At 51.2% G+C, this 17,322-nt stretch overlaps 1 pseudogene; it reads right to left on the bottom strand.

Annotated features, from left to right (window-relative positions):
* Nucleotides 1-8,004: 8,004 nt before the first annotated feature.
* Nucleotides 8,005-11,608, bottom strand: LOC149523149 (butyrophilin subfamily 1 member A1-like; annotated as a pseudogene).
* Nucleotides 11,609-17,322: the final 5,714 nt, after the last annotated feature.

The following is a 17,322-nucleotide window of genomic DNA, read 5'->3' as shown; positions in this document are numbered from 1 at the left end:
CACTGAGCGGATCAAGTGTGACTACAGGGCTTTGGGAGTACGGGTGAAGGAGTTTGGAGCGCAGGTGGTATTCTCTTTGATCCTTCCTGTCAAAGGTAGGGGCCCAGGTGGAGAGAGGTGCATCCTGGAGGTGAATGCCTGGCTGCGAAGATGGAGTCGCCAGGAGGGATTCGGCTTCCTTGATCACGGGGTGCTCTTCCAGGAAGGACTGCTTGGCAGAGATGGAGTTCACCTTTCCAGGAGCAGGAAGGCCTTGTTTGGACACAGACTGGCTAACCTTGTGAGGAGGGCTTTAAACTAGGTTCGACGGGGGCAGGTGAGCAAAGCCCACAGGTAAGTGCTGCATGTGCGGGACTGGGAGATGGGTTGGAAATGGGGGGGGGGACTACGGCCTATAATGGCAAGGAGAAAGGAGGGTCAGGGCACAACAGGGAGGCAAGATCAAATCAGTATCTTAGATGCCTATATACAAATGCAAGAAGTATGGGTAATAAGCAGGAAGAACTGGAATTGCTAACCAATAAATACAACTATGATATCATTGGTATTACAGAAATCTGGTGGGATGGGACGCATGATTGGAATGTTGGTATGGAAGGGTACGGCTTGCTCAGGAAGGACAGACAGGGAAAAAAGGGAGGAGGGGTTGCCTTGTGTCAGGAGCGCACGCCCCCCAGTAGCCTCAGTGCCCCTTTGACTGTTTTCACATGGTCCCTCTCAGGGCAAGTTACAGTCTGTATGGGTTGCTCATCATCAGCCATGCAGCAGTTTACACTGGCCCTTTAAACAAGGCCGAGTCCACGAAACGGATTATCGTTGTAGCGGGGCACACCCCAGGTAGGGGGACCCGGGCCCACCCTACTCCACCGGGTCCCAGCCCAGGGCCCTGTGAGCGACCGGGTATAGGGTCACTCCCTCGGTGGGGCTAGATAGCCGAAACACACCGAGGCTCTCGGGTCAGGAGGGGCAGCTCCCGCTCCTGCCCTGGGCCACTTCCTACCTGGCTTTGCCCAGCTGGCTGCGATCTCCAGGCCGGCGTCCCCTCGGCAGGTAGTCTCCAGGTGCCACCAACTCGCCTCCGCCTTCCTCCAGGCCTCTCCTGGGGTCCCCAGCAACTGCTGAGGGAGAGCTTCCCTCTCCAGTCCGTCTCCTGCTGCCTCTGCAGTCAGCCCTACACTGCCTTTCCCCCCAGCAAACTGGGCTTCTCCCTTTATAGCTGGCAGCTGGGCTTGCCTAGCCACCCGGGCTTCCCAGATCTCTGACAGCTGGGGGCTCATTAGCCTAACCATTTCAGCTGGGTTCTTCCAGCCACCCTAAGGCTCGAGGCCTGAGCCTTGGGCTTAAAGGCCCAGTGCAGGGCAGGCGCCCTGTCACACACCTTCCCCTTCGGCTCGTGCTTCCCTTCTTCCACCAGCCCCAGCCGGGCCTCTACTATCCCTTCCCTCGGGGTCTGGTTTCCCCTGGAGGCCTTAACTGCCTTCGGGCTTGCCCTCGCGGCCTCTGAGCATGCGCCGCAATGTCGGCGGGGCGGCAGGCGTGCTCCCCAGAGGGTCACCCCGCCAATGTTGGTATGGGACACCACTGCCCCCTCTCTCGCCCCTCCTCCCAGGGCTCCATCCCCTTCCGCCGCCTCGCCATTGGCTAGGGACCTAGAAAAAAAATCTGCATTGTTATGGGTTCTCCCCGGCCTGTGACAGACCTCAAATTTATAAGGCTGTAAGGCTAAGTACCATCTCATGATCCGCAGATTGGTTTCCTTCATCGTCTGGATCCATCGTAATGGTGCGTGGTCTGTTATCAAGGTGAAGGTCCCCCCTAACAGATAATAGCGTAGTGCCTCTATTGCCCACTTAGCTGCCAGGGCCTCTTTCTCGATCGTGGCATATTGTAGCTCCCGAGGTAGTAATTTCCTGCTCAAATACAGGATGGGGTGTTCCTCCCCTTCCTGCTCCTGCGAGAGGACGGCTCCTAGCCCTCGCTCTGACGCGTCTGTCTGTACTATAAATGGTTTAGTAAAGTCAGGTTGATGGAGAACCGGTGTCTGCATCAATCGGTGCTTTAACGTTTGGAACGCTTTCTCACATTGCGCGGTCCACTGGACCCTTTGGGGTCGTGTATTTTGGGTCAAGTCTGTCAAGGGCGCCGCAATCGTGGCAAAATCCGGGATGAACCGCCGATAGTAACTGGCTAATCCCAGGAATTGGCGGACTTGCCTTTTTGTGGTGGGGGCTTTGTAGCTCCGTAGGGCCTCTACCTTGTCCACCTGCGGTTTTATCCTTCCCCGCCTCACCACATAACCTAAATAGGATACTTCCCTTTGTCCAAAGTGGCACTTACCGGGGTTAGCTGTGAGTTTGGCGTCGGCTAGGGCTCCAAGGACCGCCTTTAGATGTTGCAGATGTTCCAGCCATGTTTCACTATAAATGACAATGTCATCAATATATGCAGCAGCATACTCCTGATGTTTGTATAATACCTTGTCCATCAACCTCTGGAACGTCGCTGCTGCTCCGTTCAATCCAAATGGCATTGTGATGAACTGGAACAGGCCAAATGGTGTGGCAAATGCGGTCTTATCCTCAGAGGCTGGCGTCAAGGGAATCTGCCAATACCCCTTAGTGAGGTCGAGCGTAGAGATGTAATGTGCTTTACCCAACCGTTCCAACAGTTCATTTACTCTGGGCATAGGATATGCGTCAAATCGCGAAATTGCGTTGACTTTCCGGAAGTCTATGCAGAAGCGCATCGTGCCGTCGGGCTTAGGCACCAATATGATGGGACTGCGCCACTCGCTTCTCGACTCCCTGACCACCCCCATTTGCAACATCCGTTGCAGCTCTTCCCGAATGGGCTCCCACATTTTCCTTGGGAGGGGCCGTATGTGGTCCCAGATCTTTTTACCTGGGGTTGTCGCGATATGGTGGCTCGTCAAGGGGGTCTTACCCGGTTGTGTAGTTAAGACCTGTTTGTATTCCCGCAGAAGGGCGTTCATCTCTCGGCGTTGTTCCTCCGTCAACTCTGCCCCGATATGCGTTGCCCCTTCTGCCTCCAAGTCGCTTCCCCAGGGTCCAAGCTCCGGCTCTGGTCGCTGTAAGGTGACAAGCATACCCTCCCGTGCGTTCCACTTCTTTAGTAAATTGACATGATAGATCTGCTTGTCTTTCCATTTTCCTGATAATTTGATCTCATAATCAACTGGCCCCACCTGCCATATGACCTCGAAGGGTCCTTGCCATTTGGCCAATAATTTCGAGTCTGGTGTTGGTAACAGCAGGAGTACCCTGTCGCCTGGTTGAAAAGTTCTGGATTTGGCCCCTCGATTATAATATTGGGCCTGCCTATTTTGGGCTTGGAGAAGATTCTCTTTAGCCAGTTCGCCTACGGTTCAGAGTCGTTTTTGTAAGTCCAAAATATACGGTACCGTACCCTTCACCCTTGAATCCTGTTCCTCCCATGCCTCCCGCACTAAGTCCAATATCCCCCGGGGTTGTCGGCCATACAGCAATTCAAATGGGGAAAATCCCGTTGAGGCCTGGGGCACCTCCCGGACTGCAAATAATAAGGCCGGTAGTAACCGGTCCCAGTCCTTTGGGTCTAGCTCCACAAACCGCCACAACATCCCCTTTAGTGTCTTGTTAAAGCGTTCGACAAGTCCATCTGTCTGGGGATGGTAAACTGAGGTACGCAATGCCTTAATGTTTAATAGGCGGCAAAGTTCTGCCATCAGCTTAGAGGTCACATTGGTCCCTTGGTCTGTTAATATCGCCCTCGGGATTCCCACACAGGAGAATACTTGCACCAATTCCTGTGCCAGCGTTGACGCTGTCGTATTCTTAAGAGGGACAGCCGCAGGGTATCGGGTGGCATAGTCAATTATAACCAGTATATATTGATGTCCTCTTCGGGACCTCTCTAGGGGTCCTACTAGGTCTAAAGCCACCCGGTCGAATGGTACCTCTACCACGGGGAGGGGGACTAAAGGGGCTTTTGGCACCCCTCCCTGTCCCGTCTTCTGGCACTCTGGGCAGGACTCACAAAAGTCTCGGACTTCCTTATAAATCCCCGGCCAAAAGAATCTTTGTGTTATGTGCTGTAGGGTTTTTTCACGCCCCAAATGGCCTGCCCAGGGATTAGCATGCGCAAGGTCTAATACCCGCCTTCGGTATCTTGCCGGGACCAACAACTGGGTAACCTCCGTCTGCCCTTCAGCCATCCGCGCGACCCGATATAATCAGTCGGCTCTTACCTCAAATCGCGGGGTTGGTCGGGGCGCTGTCCCGTTGGGGTCTCCGTTCTCTCCAGCCGCTTGTTCCCAGGCATGGGTTAAGGAGGGGTCTTCTCGCTGGTCTCTTTGGAAGTCCTCTTCCCCTCCTACCTCCTCTGAAGCGAGGGTTTTCTCCGGTTCGGGCTCCTCCCTTGGCCCTTGGGACGTGCCCCTTTTCGAGTTTGCCACCCCAGCTGGTGGCGGTTGCTCCTGCGCATCCCATTCATGCAGGATGCGTCTGAACCCCGGCCAGTCCCGGCCCAGTAGTACCGGGTATACCAGTTTCGGGGCTAACGCTACCCGGCAGATTGCTTCGTCCACCCCATCTGACAGGCGAACCCACCCCGTGGGGTAGGTCCTGACATCTCCATGTATGCATTGCATGGTGATGTTTCCCCCTGCTGCCTCCCACTCTGGGACCAGCTCTGTCCGTACCATTGTCTGGCTGCACCCAGAGTCCACCAGGGCGGTCACTGGCTTCCCCTCCAGCTTTACCTGTAGGGTAATCTTTGTCCTATCCTGTGGTCTCGCCCGGAGGTCCTCAGCCATCACCTGGCCATACACACCCTCGGTATGGGCGTCGCCGGCTTGCCAGGGTCCTATTGGTTCCGGCCCGTACGACCTCTGGGAGGGCTTCCCGCCTGAGCTCCCCTGCTCATTGATTTCACCTGGGTCCAAACCACCTTCTGTTCACCCTTCGGTTCCCCTTAACGTCAAGGGCTGGTGGTCCCCCGGCCTCCTCCCGGGGCTTTGGCTCTTCATCCTTCCCCTCGGGCAGGCTGGGACTTCCCCGGTCCTCCTCGGACATGCCCTCCGTAGGTGTCCGGGCTCCCCACAGGCCCAGCATGTCCGTGCCTCCCCTGTTGCCTTCACCGGGGCTGCTCTCCCTTTGTTCCTATTAGCTGGGTGGGGCCTCCTGGCTCCCGCCCCATAGGGGCACTCCCTCCTCACGTGTCCCTTGTGCCCACAGGCAAAACACGTTTTCAGGCTCGGCCCTGGTTTATTATGGAGTCCAGGGTCACCTCTTTTCCGTGGCCGGCTCCCCTTTTCCCATGGCCAAGCCTGTAGGGCCTCCCAGGCCCTCCAATACTTATTCATTCTTATAAAAAAAATTTTTTTTTCCCCAACTCCCCGTTCTAGTCCTGTGGCCGATGGACCACTATTTGTTCACGAAGACCCCGCTTTTACCTTGCGGTTGGGATTGATACCCATGTTCTCCACCATCTGTCAGGAGCGCACGCCCCCCAGTAGCCTCAGTGCCCCCTTGACTGTCTTCACATGGTCCCTCTCAGGGCAAGTTACAGTCTGTATGGGTTGCTCATCATCGGCCATGCAGCAGTTTACACTGGCCCTTTAAACAAGGCCGAGTCCACGAAACGGATTATCGTTGTAGCGGGGCACACCCCAGGTAGGGAGACCCGGGCCCACCCTACTCCACCGGGTCCCAGCCCAGGGCCCTGTGAGCGACCGGGTATAGGGTCACTCCCTCGGTGGGGCTAGATAGCCGAAACACACCGAGGCTCTCGGGTCAGGAGGGGCGGCTCCCGCTCCTGCCCTGGGCCACTTCCTACCTGGCTTTGCCCAGCTGGCTGCGATCTCCAGGCCGGCGTCCCCTCGGCAGGTAGTCTCCAGGTACCACCAACTCGCCTCCGCCTTCCTCCAGGCCTATCCTGGGGTCCCCAGCAACTGCTGAGGGAGAGCTTCCCTCTCCAGTCCGTCTCCTGCAGCTGTCTCCCTCCCAGGAGCTCCTGCTGCCTCTGCAGTCAGCCCTACACTGCCTTTCCCCCCAGCAAACTGGGCTTCTCCCTTTATAGCTGGCAGCTGGGCTTGCCTAGCCACCCGGGCTTCCCAGATCTCTGACAGCTGGGGGCTCATTAGCCTAACCATTTCAGCTGGGTTCTTCCAGCCACCCTAAGGCTCGAGGCCTGAGCCTTGGGCTTAAAGGCCCAGTGCAGGGCAGGCGCCCTGTCACACCTTGTATATTAAAAATGTACACACTTGGACTGAAGTGGAGATGAATGTAGGAGATAGCTGTGTAGAGAGTCTCTGGGTTAAGCTAAAAGGGGTAAAAAATGAGGGTGATGTCATGCTAGGAGTCTACTACAGGCCACCTAGCCAGGTGGAAGAGGTGGATGAGGCCTTTTTTAAACAATTAACAAAACTATCCAAAGCCCAAGATTTGGTGGTGATGGGGGACTTCAACTATCCAGACATATGTTGGGAAACTAACACAGCGGGGCACAGGCTATCCAATAAGTTTCGGGACTGCATTGGAGACAACTTTCTGTTTCAGAAGGTTGAAAAAGCTACCAGAGGAGAAGCTGTTCTGGATTTGGTTTTAACAAATAGGGAGGAACTAGCTGAGAACTTGAAAGTGGAAGACAGTATAGGGGACAGTAATCATGAAATAATAGAGTTCATGATCTTAAGGAAAGGTAGAAGGGAGACCAGCACAATTAAGGTAATGGATTTCAGGAAGGCAGATTTTGATAAGCTCAGAGAACTTGTAGGTAAGGTCCCATGGGAAGCAAGACTGAAGGGAAAAACAACTGAGGAGAGTTGGAAGTATTTCAAAGGGACATTGTTAAGGGCCCAAAAGCAAACAATTCCGCTGTGTAGGAAAGATAGAAAATATGGCAAAAGACCAGCTTGGCTTAACAAGGAGGTCTTGCATGATCTCAAAATAAAAAAGGAGTCATATAAAAAATGGAAACTAGGACAAATAACAAAGGATGAATATAAGCAAGCAACACGGGAATGCAGGGGCAAGATTAGAAAGGCAAAGGCACAAAATGAGATCAAACTAGCTACAGGCATAAAGGGAAACAAGAAGACCTTTTATAAATACATGAAAAGCAAGAGGAAGACCCACTGCTCAGTGAGGAGGGAGAAGCAGTAACAGGAAACTTGGAAATGGCAGAGATGCTCAATGACTTCTTTGTTTCGGTCTTCACCGAGAAGTCTGGAGGTGTGCCTACGTAGTGAATACAAGCAGAAAGAGAGTAAGTTTAGAAGATAGGATACACAAAGAACAAGTTAAAAATCACTTAGGAAAGTTAGATGTCAGCAAGTCACCAGGTCCTGATGAAATGCATCCCAGGATACTCAAGGAGTGATAGAGGAAGTATCTGAGCCTTTAGCTATGATTTTTGAAAAATCATGGCAGACAGGGGAGATTCCAGAAGACTGGAAAAGGGCAAATATTGTGCCCATCTATAAAAAGGGGAATAAGAACAACCCAGGAAACTACAGACCGGTCAGTTTAACGTCTGTCCCAGGGAAGATAATGGAGCAGGTAATTAAGGAAATCATATGCAAATACTTGGAAGGTAATAAAGTGATAGGGAATAGCCAGCATGGGTTTGTGAAGAACAAGTCATGCCAAACTAATCTGATAGCTTTCTTTGATAGGATAACGAGCCTTGTGGATAAGGGAGAAGCGGTGGATGTCATATACCTAGACTTTAGTAAGGCATTTGATACGGTCTCGCATGATATTCTTATTGATAAACTAGGCAAATATAACTTAGATAGGGCCACGATAAGGTGGGTGCATAATTGGCTGGATAACCGTAGTCAGAGAGTTGTTGTTAACGGTTCTAAATCCTGCTGGAAAGGGATAACAAGTGGAGTTCCTCAAGGGTCTGTTTTGGGACCTGTACTGTTCAATATCTTCATCAATGATGTAGATATTGGGATAGAGAGTACGCTTATTAACTTTGCAGATGATACCAAACTGGGTGGGGTTGCAACTTCTTTGGAGGATAGGGACATAATTCAAAATGACCTTAGCAAGTTAGAGAAATGGTCAGAGGTAAACAGGATGAGGTTTAATAAAGAGAAATGCAAAGTGCTCCACTTAGGAAGGAACAATCAGTTCCATACATACAAGATGGGAAGCGACTGTCTAGGAAGGAGCATGGAGGAAAGGGATCTAGGGATCATAGTGGACCACAACTTGAATATGAGTCAACAGTGTGATGCTGTTGCAAAAAAAGCAAATATGATTCTAGGTTGTATCAACAGGTGTGTTGTAAGCAAAACTCGTGAAGTCATTCTGCCGCTCTACTCTGCACTAGTTAGGCCTCAGCTGGAGTACTGTGTCCAGTTCTGGGCGCTACATTTCAAGAAAGATGTGGAGAAATTGGAAAGGGTACAGAGAAGAGCGACAAGAATGATTAAAGGTTTAGAGAACATGACCTATGAAGCCAGGCTTCATGAACTGGGCTTGTTTAGTTTGGAAAGAAGAAGATTAAGGGGGGACATGAGAGCGGTTTTCAAATATCTAAAAGGGTGTCACAAGGAGGAAGGAGAAAATTTGTTCCTCTTGGTTTCTGAGGACAGGACAAGGAGTAATGGGCTTAAAGTGCAGCAGGGGAGGTTTAGATTGGACATTAGGAAAAAATTCCTAACTGTCAGGGTGGTCAAATATTGGAATAAATTGCCAAGGGAGGTGGTGGAATCTCCCTCTCTGGAGATATTTAAGAACAGGTTAGATAGACATCTGTCAGGGATGGTGTAGACGGAGCTTGGTCCTGCCTTGAGGGTGGGGGGCTGGACTCGATGACCTCTTGAGGTCCCTTCCAGTCCTATGATTCTATGACCTGCTCAGTGAGTTGCCCCTGTTGTGAGATCTCTGGACAGAGATGGGGCAAAAGGGCATCTGCAGAGATCTTAGGATATCTCCCCTTCAGAAGGGGGGACACAGTTTCCAGTGGAGGGAAAAGAGAAGTAACCTGCCCCTCCTCCCCATACATTTAACGGTCTCATGCAAAAAACCTGTTGTGACAGTACACCTGGAAAAACAGCTCTCTATACATTACCATAGGGAAGCCTCGACAGCCCCGCCTTGACAATAATGTCTGCAAAATCCAGGCCTCTGTCACATCTGGTGCATGTAAGCACACAGGCAAGGCTGAGGTGGGGGAAGCATTCCGAAGCAGGAAGGTTTTGCATAATCGTGCAGGTACAGTGAGGCCGCATCAAGAACACGCGACGATCAACGCTGTACTGGTATTTCTATTCTGATAAGCAAAAGTATAAGACACAGCCATAAAACTATTACAAAAACTACATGCGTGGTTAACATCCTGAAGTAGCGGGATATACCTCAATTCAGGACACTGGGCATTGTAGGTCTCACACATAATATGCAGTTGGTTGCTAAATATTATTTGAATGACCAAGTCCCGCTTTGCTATAAAATGGGCTTAGTAAGACGAATCAAAGGGAGGCAGGAAGCACAATTGACCCACAGGTCCTGTTTGTTGTAACAAGAAGTAAATAGACCCTTCACATCAGCTGCAGCAGTGCATGGTGTCCCAACGAGGGGGAGTAAAAGGGACCACGACCTCAACTGTAATATAATAAATCTTCTATTAATTGCTTTTGTATTGTTTTGTGTTAAGAACAGCCACATTGGGTCAGACCAAAGCCCAACATCCTGTCTGCCGATAGTGACCAATGCCAGATGCCCCAGAAGGAGGGAACACAACAGGTAATCTGCACGGGATTCCTCCTCTGTCACCCACCTTCAGAGAAACAGAGGCTGTGTCTAGGCTAAGGATGTTAAGTATCGATTAATTTCCTAGTCGAGTAGTTGATGGAATTTCCATTGACTAGTCATTAAGGAAGGGCACTTTAAACGCTTACTTCTCGCTCAGGCTGTGTCTAAGCACAGCTCCCAGTTGCCACTCTGCTCAGTCTCTGGTCCCCCGCCAGGTCTCAGGACAATCCTCATGCTGCCCCTCTGCATTTTTAGTTAGCACAGCCATTCACTGAACAATCCTTCCTCACAATAGGCAGTCCAGGCCCATTGCTCCCTCCCAGGTAGAATATTTACAATACAAGGACAGAGCCCATACTCATAACTCCACATACAAAAGTCATACAAATACACAGGGCTCGCCGAACCGTCTCTTCTGTCACCCAAACCAGTCTCTTCCAGGTTGCAATCTACTCGCCATGGGTGAGTAGATTGCATTATTTGTCGAGCCCTGCAAATACATGAGTGTCATACACAGAATGGGCAGAGCATAAAGCTTTCATTTGACACCTCACATGGCCCACTTTGCACGAATGTGGGGCACACCCCCTTCCGTGGGTGCATCAGTGAGGTCTGTTCACTTTAAAATCAAACAACATGACAAAAGACATGCTGAGATATTGCCATTTCTGGCAGGGGGACAGTGAAGGGACTGGGGGAGATGGGGGGGGCTCCTACAGGGTCATAGGGGTTGGGCCCATACCTCCAGCTCATATTTCAAGAACACAACTTGAGCGGGGATCCCTGCACCCAGAAGTAAGGGCCGATCTATTCCCCACTGAAAGAGGCCAGAGGGATAGAGAACAAGAGGGACTTCCAATCAGCATCCAAAAATGCCACCTGCCCTGCTTCGTAATCTAGAGAAACTCCTATCCGCCTTACGGTATAGCTTGAGCTCAATCGGACTGGCATGGAAGCGTGAAGATGGTACAGATTTAAAGATCCTATGTCCTGGTGGAGCCCCATAGCCCAGATCCCCTCCTCGGGGCTGGGGTAGATCCGTCCCTTCCTTCTCACAGACTCTGGCCACCCCCACAGCCCAGTAATGTCGCCCCGAGCTGAACCCCTCTGAGCCCAGCACACAGTGACTGGTGTCAAATCGCTCAGGGATGTCAGGCAGATCCTGCAACGTGTCTGCTCAGCTCACGCTTTTCCCGTCCTCAGACAGAAGCAGGATGGAATGAGCCGTGTCCGGGTCCAGAGTCACGTTGGCTGCAGAGAGAGAAAAGCCGAACGTGAGAGGCAGAGTTGAGCCCTGGGGCAGCTGGGAAGCTTCCTCATACTGCCTCACTCTGGCTGGGACAGGCCTGGATCCCAGGCAGCTCCTGGGCACCTGAGTCATTCCTCTATTTCACCCCCAGAAACAAAGCAGTAGAGACATGGAGGAAAGAGACTGACTCTGCAGGCAGGGAGTTGAGGAGGCTGGGCACAGATTTAAAACCTTTGGAAGCCACCCTCCCTTCCACGTCCTGGCAGAAGAGGGGAAGACGTGGCATTAGCAAGGAGCCGTTCCAGACCGCACAGTGGAGGATGTGGTACTGTGAGAGACAGCCCTGCCATAGCCCAGAGGAGGAAGGCCACGGGTGCAGGGAAAGCCATTTCTGTTCTGCATTGTGAGCATGCACTGTGTGATCAGGGCAGTGTCAGGATTGTTTGTTTGATTTTGGTTTGGGATCACCTCAGTGCAGGATAAGTTTCTTGTTAGAGGCATGTTTCTGGCTTGTTATTTTACCTATGTGGGCATTCTGATGTTTCTGTGAGAAATTGTTCTCCTTGGCAAGAAAATCTCCACCTGGCATCGCTCCCTCTTTGTGATTGCACCAGATCAGACTGCTTTAATCCAATTCAGGTGGCACAGCATGTGTGAGGGAGGATAAAAGGTTTCAAGTTGTCGTGTTTATAACAACATCCACCCTCTGAACTGACTTGACAAATCTGGATGGGAAGTGACCACCTTGCAGATTAAACTGCCTCCACATAAACCTCTAGCTAAATGTGTAAAGTGGCCCAGCTGGATACTCAGCTTACACCTATCTATGGTGACCTTTTCACATTCCCAAAACTTTTGCAGCCATGTTGTGGCATTGTGGGGGAAACATGCTTTAGAATTCCTTGCTATTCCAGCCCAGTAATACAGCCGTACCTAGAAAACAGTCAAAACCAAAGCTCATGGAGATGATTGTTGGATTCAGCTTTAACTATTTACGACTACTTCACTGACTTAACTCTAAAATACAATACGGAATGGGACAAGAACATCTGGAGATCTTTACTAAATCTTGGCTGGAGAATCTTATGTGTTGAGATGAGGCATCAGGGGGCTGGTGGTCAGTGATGTTTCTAATAAGTGGATGTTTTGAGTTGTGTGTTACATTGCCTGAACAAAAAAGTTTTTATATGTGAGTTCTCTAAATGTAAACACAACCAATTTCCAACAATCCCTCTCCATTTCAAATGGAAGGATGTCTGAAGGGAATAAAAGAAGTAGTGAGATGAGATTTCATTGTGTCACACTTACAAAAGGCGTTGGCATAGTAAGGATTTTATTACAACAGAAATACACATACACACAGGTCATTCTAAAAATCCCAGACAAAAAGCCTTTCCTTCAGGCACCTTACAGCTGCTGACCCAACTGTCACCAAATAACACAACTATCCTGAGAAATAGAAGAGCATAAGAATGGCCACAATGGGGCAGACCAATGGTCCAGCTAGCCCAGCATTCTGTCTTCCAACAGTGGCCATTTCACTTGATTTTGGCAACTGGAGACTTAAGAACACCTGGAGCATGGGCTTGCACCCCTGACGATCACAGCTAATAGCCATTGATAGACCTGTCCTCCGGAAAATTCTCTTATTTTTTGGATCCAGTTACCCTTTTAGCCTTTATGAGAAGTTATACAGCTCGACTGGGCAGTCTGTAAAGACATATTTCCTTTTGTTTGTTTTAAGTCTGCTGCCTACTTATTTCATTGAGTGATCCCCTTCCTTGCCTGCCACCTAAAGGTGACTCCCTTCTTTGTGTTATGTGAAGGGGTAAATAACACTTCCCTTTTCAGTTTCTTCACACCAGTCATGATTTTATAGGCTTCCATCGCATCCCACATTTACTTGTCTTTGCTAAACTCCCCAGTTCCCATTTTTAACCTTAGGTTGATGCAGAAGCTGTTATATACCCCTACCTCATTTCTCTTCTCTGTACCTCTTCCACTTCTAATACCTTTCTGGAAAGTGGGCATACCATCAACTTATAGAACAGCAACGTGACATTTTCGGTTTCAATGTCTATCCCATTCCAAATGGCTCCCAGCACTCTGTTCCCTTTTAGCACTGTTGCTGCACTCACAGCAGATGGTTTCCGTGAAGTAGCCAGGATAATTTTGAGGCTATTTCTACACTTTGGACTTTACAGCAGCAGAGTTGTGCCACAGTAAGATTTACTCTGGGGCTGTGTCTAAACTGCACCCCTTTTGCAGAAAAGGGATGCAGATTAGACACAGCGCAATTGCAAGTGAAGCGGGGATTTAAATAATCCCCACTTCATTTGCACGAACACAGCTGCCGCTTTTTTCCGGCTCGGGGCTTTGCCGGCAAAAAGCACCAGTCTAGACAGGGATCTTTCAGAAAATAAAGCCTTTTCCGAAAGATCCCTTGTTCTTCTTAAAAAAAGGAATGAAGCGGGGAATATTTAAATCCCCGCTTCATTTGCAATTGCGCGGTGTCTAATCTGCATCCCTTTTCCACAAAAGGGGTGCAGTCTAGACAAAGCCTGTAGCCGTTCTTTGCCAGCAGGACACAGTCTAGGCCCCTGCGTTCGTGACAGACCTATGTATTACCTAGACTGGGTTTACAAAATGTCACAGGCTGCTTCAGCCCACCACCATCCCACGGCCCAACGGGAGCCTGGGACAGCTCCCTGCCTTCTGCATAGGAATGTAATGGTGTAATCAATTAACCAATTAGCAAAAGCTTCTAGGTTAGTGCTATAGATTACATATATTCCTCCCCCCCACACAAGTAATTTTTTTAGCTGGCTGGCCAGCAGCCTGGCTTAATCCCAGCTTGTGCTTGGTCTGGGACCTACCCCTGCTGTAGGTCTGCATTTAAAGTGTATTAGGAGCTCAGACCCACCCTGCACAGGGGCTGTTGCCACCTGTATCAAAGGCATCAGTGCTGGGCAACAGGCAGCCAGTTTTTAAACACAGGCAGCAGCATGGAATAGCAGGGGGGCTTCTCGGGAGCAGGGCCAGATAGCACTGGCTACCTGCCCCTCCCCACCCCGAAGGCTGTAGAACAGTCAAGTAATTCATGAGGTTAATTGCCTATTCAATTAACTGATATTTAACAACCCTACTTCTGCACCCTGCTCAAAGCAGCCAGCTGCAGGGGCCATGAGTTCCTGGAGGGGGGGGCTTTGCACACTGTCCCTGTCTCCAGCATAATCCCAGCTCTCCCCTGGGCAGGGGAGCCAGCAGCCTGGGCTGTGTCCCAATCACAGACACACTTTAAAACTCTACAAGCCCCCCCATACACGCAGCCTCTGGCCCCGCCCCCAGGGATGCCCCGCCCCCTCCTCACTTCTGCTCCTCCAGCTGCCCGACAAGCAGCAGAGACCGCCGCGGACACCAAGCCGACCGCGAGATGTAGGGAGCTCGGCGCATGCGCACTGACAGCGGCTGCCCTGGGCTCCCGTCCGCAATAGGCCAGCCAGGGTGCGCAGCGCATGCGCAGTCACTCTGCTGAAGCCATTGCCCTTCGCTGTGCCCTCAGGCGCAATCAGAGGACGCTGCCTTGGGCTGTCAGACCCTACCCTGGGGCTGGGTGATGGGGCTGGCTAAAGGGCTGGGCAGGCCTGTGACAGGCCCATCCCCAGCCCCCTCCTTGCCTCTGCTCAGCCTCCCCTCTCAGCCCTGGGAAGAGGCTGTGCCCCTCCCATGTGCTTTCCTTGTGGGTGCCATTCCCAGCCCTTTGGGTTTCGGGGGGGCCATGCTCACAGGCTGAGTCTGGTCGAGTAATTAACGTCGAGTTTCCATTAGCAACTGGTGGTCCGTAGAAAGGGCTGCATTGAGTGGGGTGGACCATACGCCAAAAAATCTGAGAACCACTGATCTAGAAAGGGGGTGGCCAACCTGCGACTTGTGAGCCACATGCAGCATTCCCCCCCCAAAAAGTGCAGCTCACGAAGCTGCTTCCGCGTCTCATGAAGCTGCCCGCACGTCTCGCGAAGACTCCCCTGCATCCCGGCTTCCTGTGCAGGGGTAGAGTTGCCAGATGATTTAATCAAAAATACCAAACACACCCCCCCCCCCCAAGAAAAATACCGGGGAAAAAATTCTATTGGGGGGGGGGAAAAGAGGGAAGACCAAAAATGTTGATTAAAAAAAAAAGGACCCTGAAAGTTATTAAGCAAAAAGAATAAAAGCAAATAAAATAAAACAGCATTAAAAGAGCATGGCCCCTTTATGTGTGAGATGGGAGAGGCTGAGCACTAAAACCCAGGAAAGGCATTGCTTCCCCTTGCTTCAGGGCTTTTTGCTGGCGGCCATCTTGTTTTCTTGATCGAGCCCCTTCCTCTCCCCCCCACTCTCCCCATTTGAGGTAAGCAGGGAGGCCAGGGGCTGGTGTCCAAGGAGGGGGACCAGTGGCAGGGGGGAGGCCAGGGGCTGTGCCCAGTTGCTGAGTGTGTCGTAGAGTTGCCAGGTGTCCGGTATTTTCACCTCCTGGCAGGGAAAAAAACAGAAAATACCGGACATTTTAGGTGTCTGGCATTTTCTGAATTTTTTTAATGGACAGGAGGCGAAAATACTGGACTGTCTGGGTCAATACCGGACACCTGGAAGCCCTAGGCAGGGGAGCTGTCCAGCATGGCCATTCAAAATGGTGTCTCCAAGATGGTGGTGGCCGGCTGGCGCCTGATGTGGCCTTTAAACACATTTCTTAAACAGGAAGTCCTTTTTTTTCTCAACAACTCTGGGGGCTTCCTTTTTTTGTTTGTTTGGTTGGTTGGTTGATTGGTTGGGTTTTTTTCACAACAACTTTGCCCCGGCTCTTCGTGCTGTATCCACTGCTATTTTGGCTCTTTGTCTGGAACGGGTTGGCCACCTCTGATCTAGACGGTGGGTTTATTGCTGCCATGAGAGCAGGATACTGGACGTGATGACCTTTCAAGCTTTCTTCCAGTTCCATGAGTCTATGATTTATAGGATCTCTCCCTTGTATGCACTCTCTGGTGTTTTTTAAGATGTGAGCTATGATTGAAGCTTTTCCCACACTCAGGACATATGGTCTCTCTCCCCTATGCAATCTCTGGTGAGTAACAAGATTTGCACTCCTATTGAAGCTTTTCCCTTTTGTTGTAGTCCTCATCCACTTTCTGAGGAACTGTGTCTGTCCTGAGCAGCCTCCTGTGCCCAGCCCAGGTGGGGACTATCCTTGGACCAGTGAGAGATTCACTTTAGGACACTCACCAGCCACTGAAGCCACATTACTGGGAGCATGGGGGCGGGGGAGGCCTGTCCCTACACAGCACTCACTGAGCCACCATCTTCCCCTCCACCCCAAAGGCGAGCTCACCCAGGACATCCAGTCCTGAGCCTGCTCTGACACTGTAAATCGCTTGGCCCCCTCCTGCACCCCAAATACCTCACCCCCTCCCCAGAGCCCACACCTGCTGTTGTAGTCCTCATCCACTTCCTGAGGAACTGTGTCTGTCCTGGGCAGCCCCCTGTGCCCAGCCCAGGTGGGGACTATCCTTGGACCAGTGAGAGATTCACTTTAGGACACTCACCAGCCACTGAAGCCACATTACTGGGAGCATGGGGGCAGGGAGGCCTGTCCCTACACAGCACTCACTGAGCCACCATCTTCCCCTCCACCCCAAAGGCGAGCTCACCCAGGACCTCCAGTCCTGAGCCTGCTCTGACACTGTAAATCACTTGGCCCCCTCCTGCACCCCAAATACCTCATCCCCTCCCCAGAGCCCACACCTGCTGTTGTAGCCCTCATCCACTTCCTGCATCCACCCTCCTGCTGCAACCCACAGCCTCCTCCTGCACTCTTAACCTCTCATTTAGGCCCCATCCCAGAGCTTAGGGCCCCCCACAAAATCTAATAGCCACAGCCCCCTAGAAGAGTCAATCTGGCCCTGGCTGTGTCATGTCCTGGGTACAATCCAGTCTGGCTAGAGCAGACATGTCAGCTGATCCAAAGAGTCATAGTTTATGGGTAAAATTAAGCCTCACTCAGGGTCTCCAGGTAGAATTTGCAAGTAGCAGAGATTTGTTTGGGGGTTTTTGTGTGTGTGGTTTTTCCCTTTCTCCCATGTGTGGCACATTCTTAAAATGGGTTTCCAGTCAAACCAGAGTGACTGGCCCTAAACAAAGGAATGTGGTTTCTCCACCTGGAAAGACAATAGGATTTCACATCTCAGCTAAGCAAAGCTAGCAAGTGGGGGGAAGGGGAAACTTCAGCGGAGGTAGAAAGAAGGGGGAAACAGGCTGCAGCGACCGAAA

This window comes from Pelodiscus sinensis, chromosome 19 (genome assembly GCF_052426305.1).
Source record: "Pelodiscus sinensis isolate ZL-2025 chromosome 19, ASM5242630v1, whole genome shotgun sequence".
In the NCBI taxonomy this organism is placed as follows: Eukaryota; Metazoa; Chordata; order Testudines; family Trionychidae; genus Pelodiscus; species Pelodiscus sinensis.
Note: the sequence above shows the minus strand (reverse complement) of the source record. Positions and strands in the feature narration are given on the sequence as shown.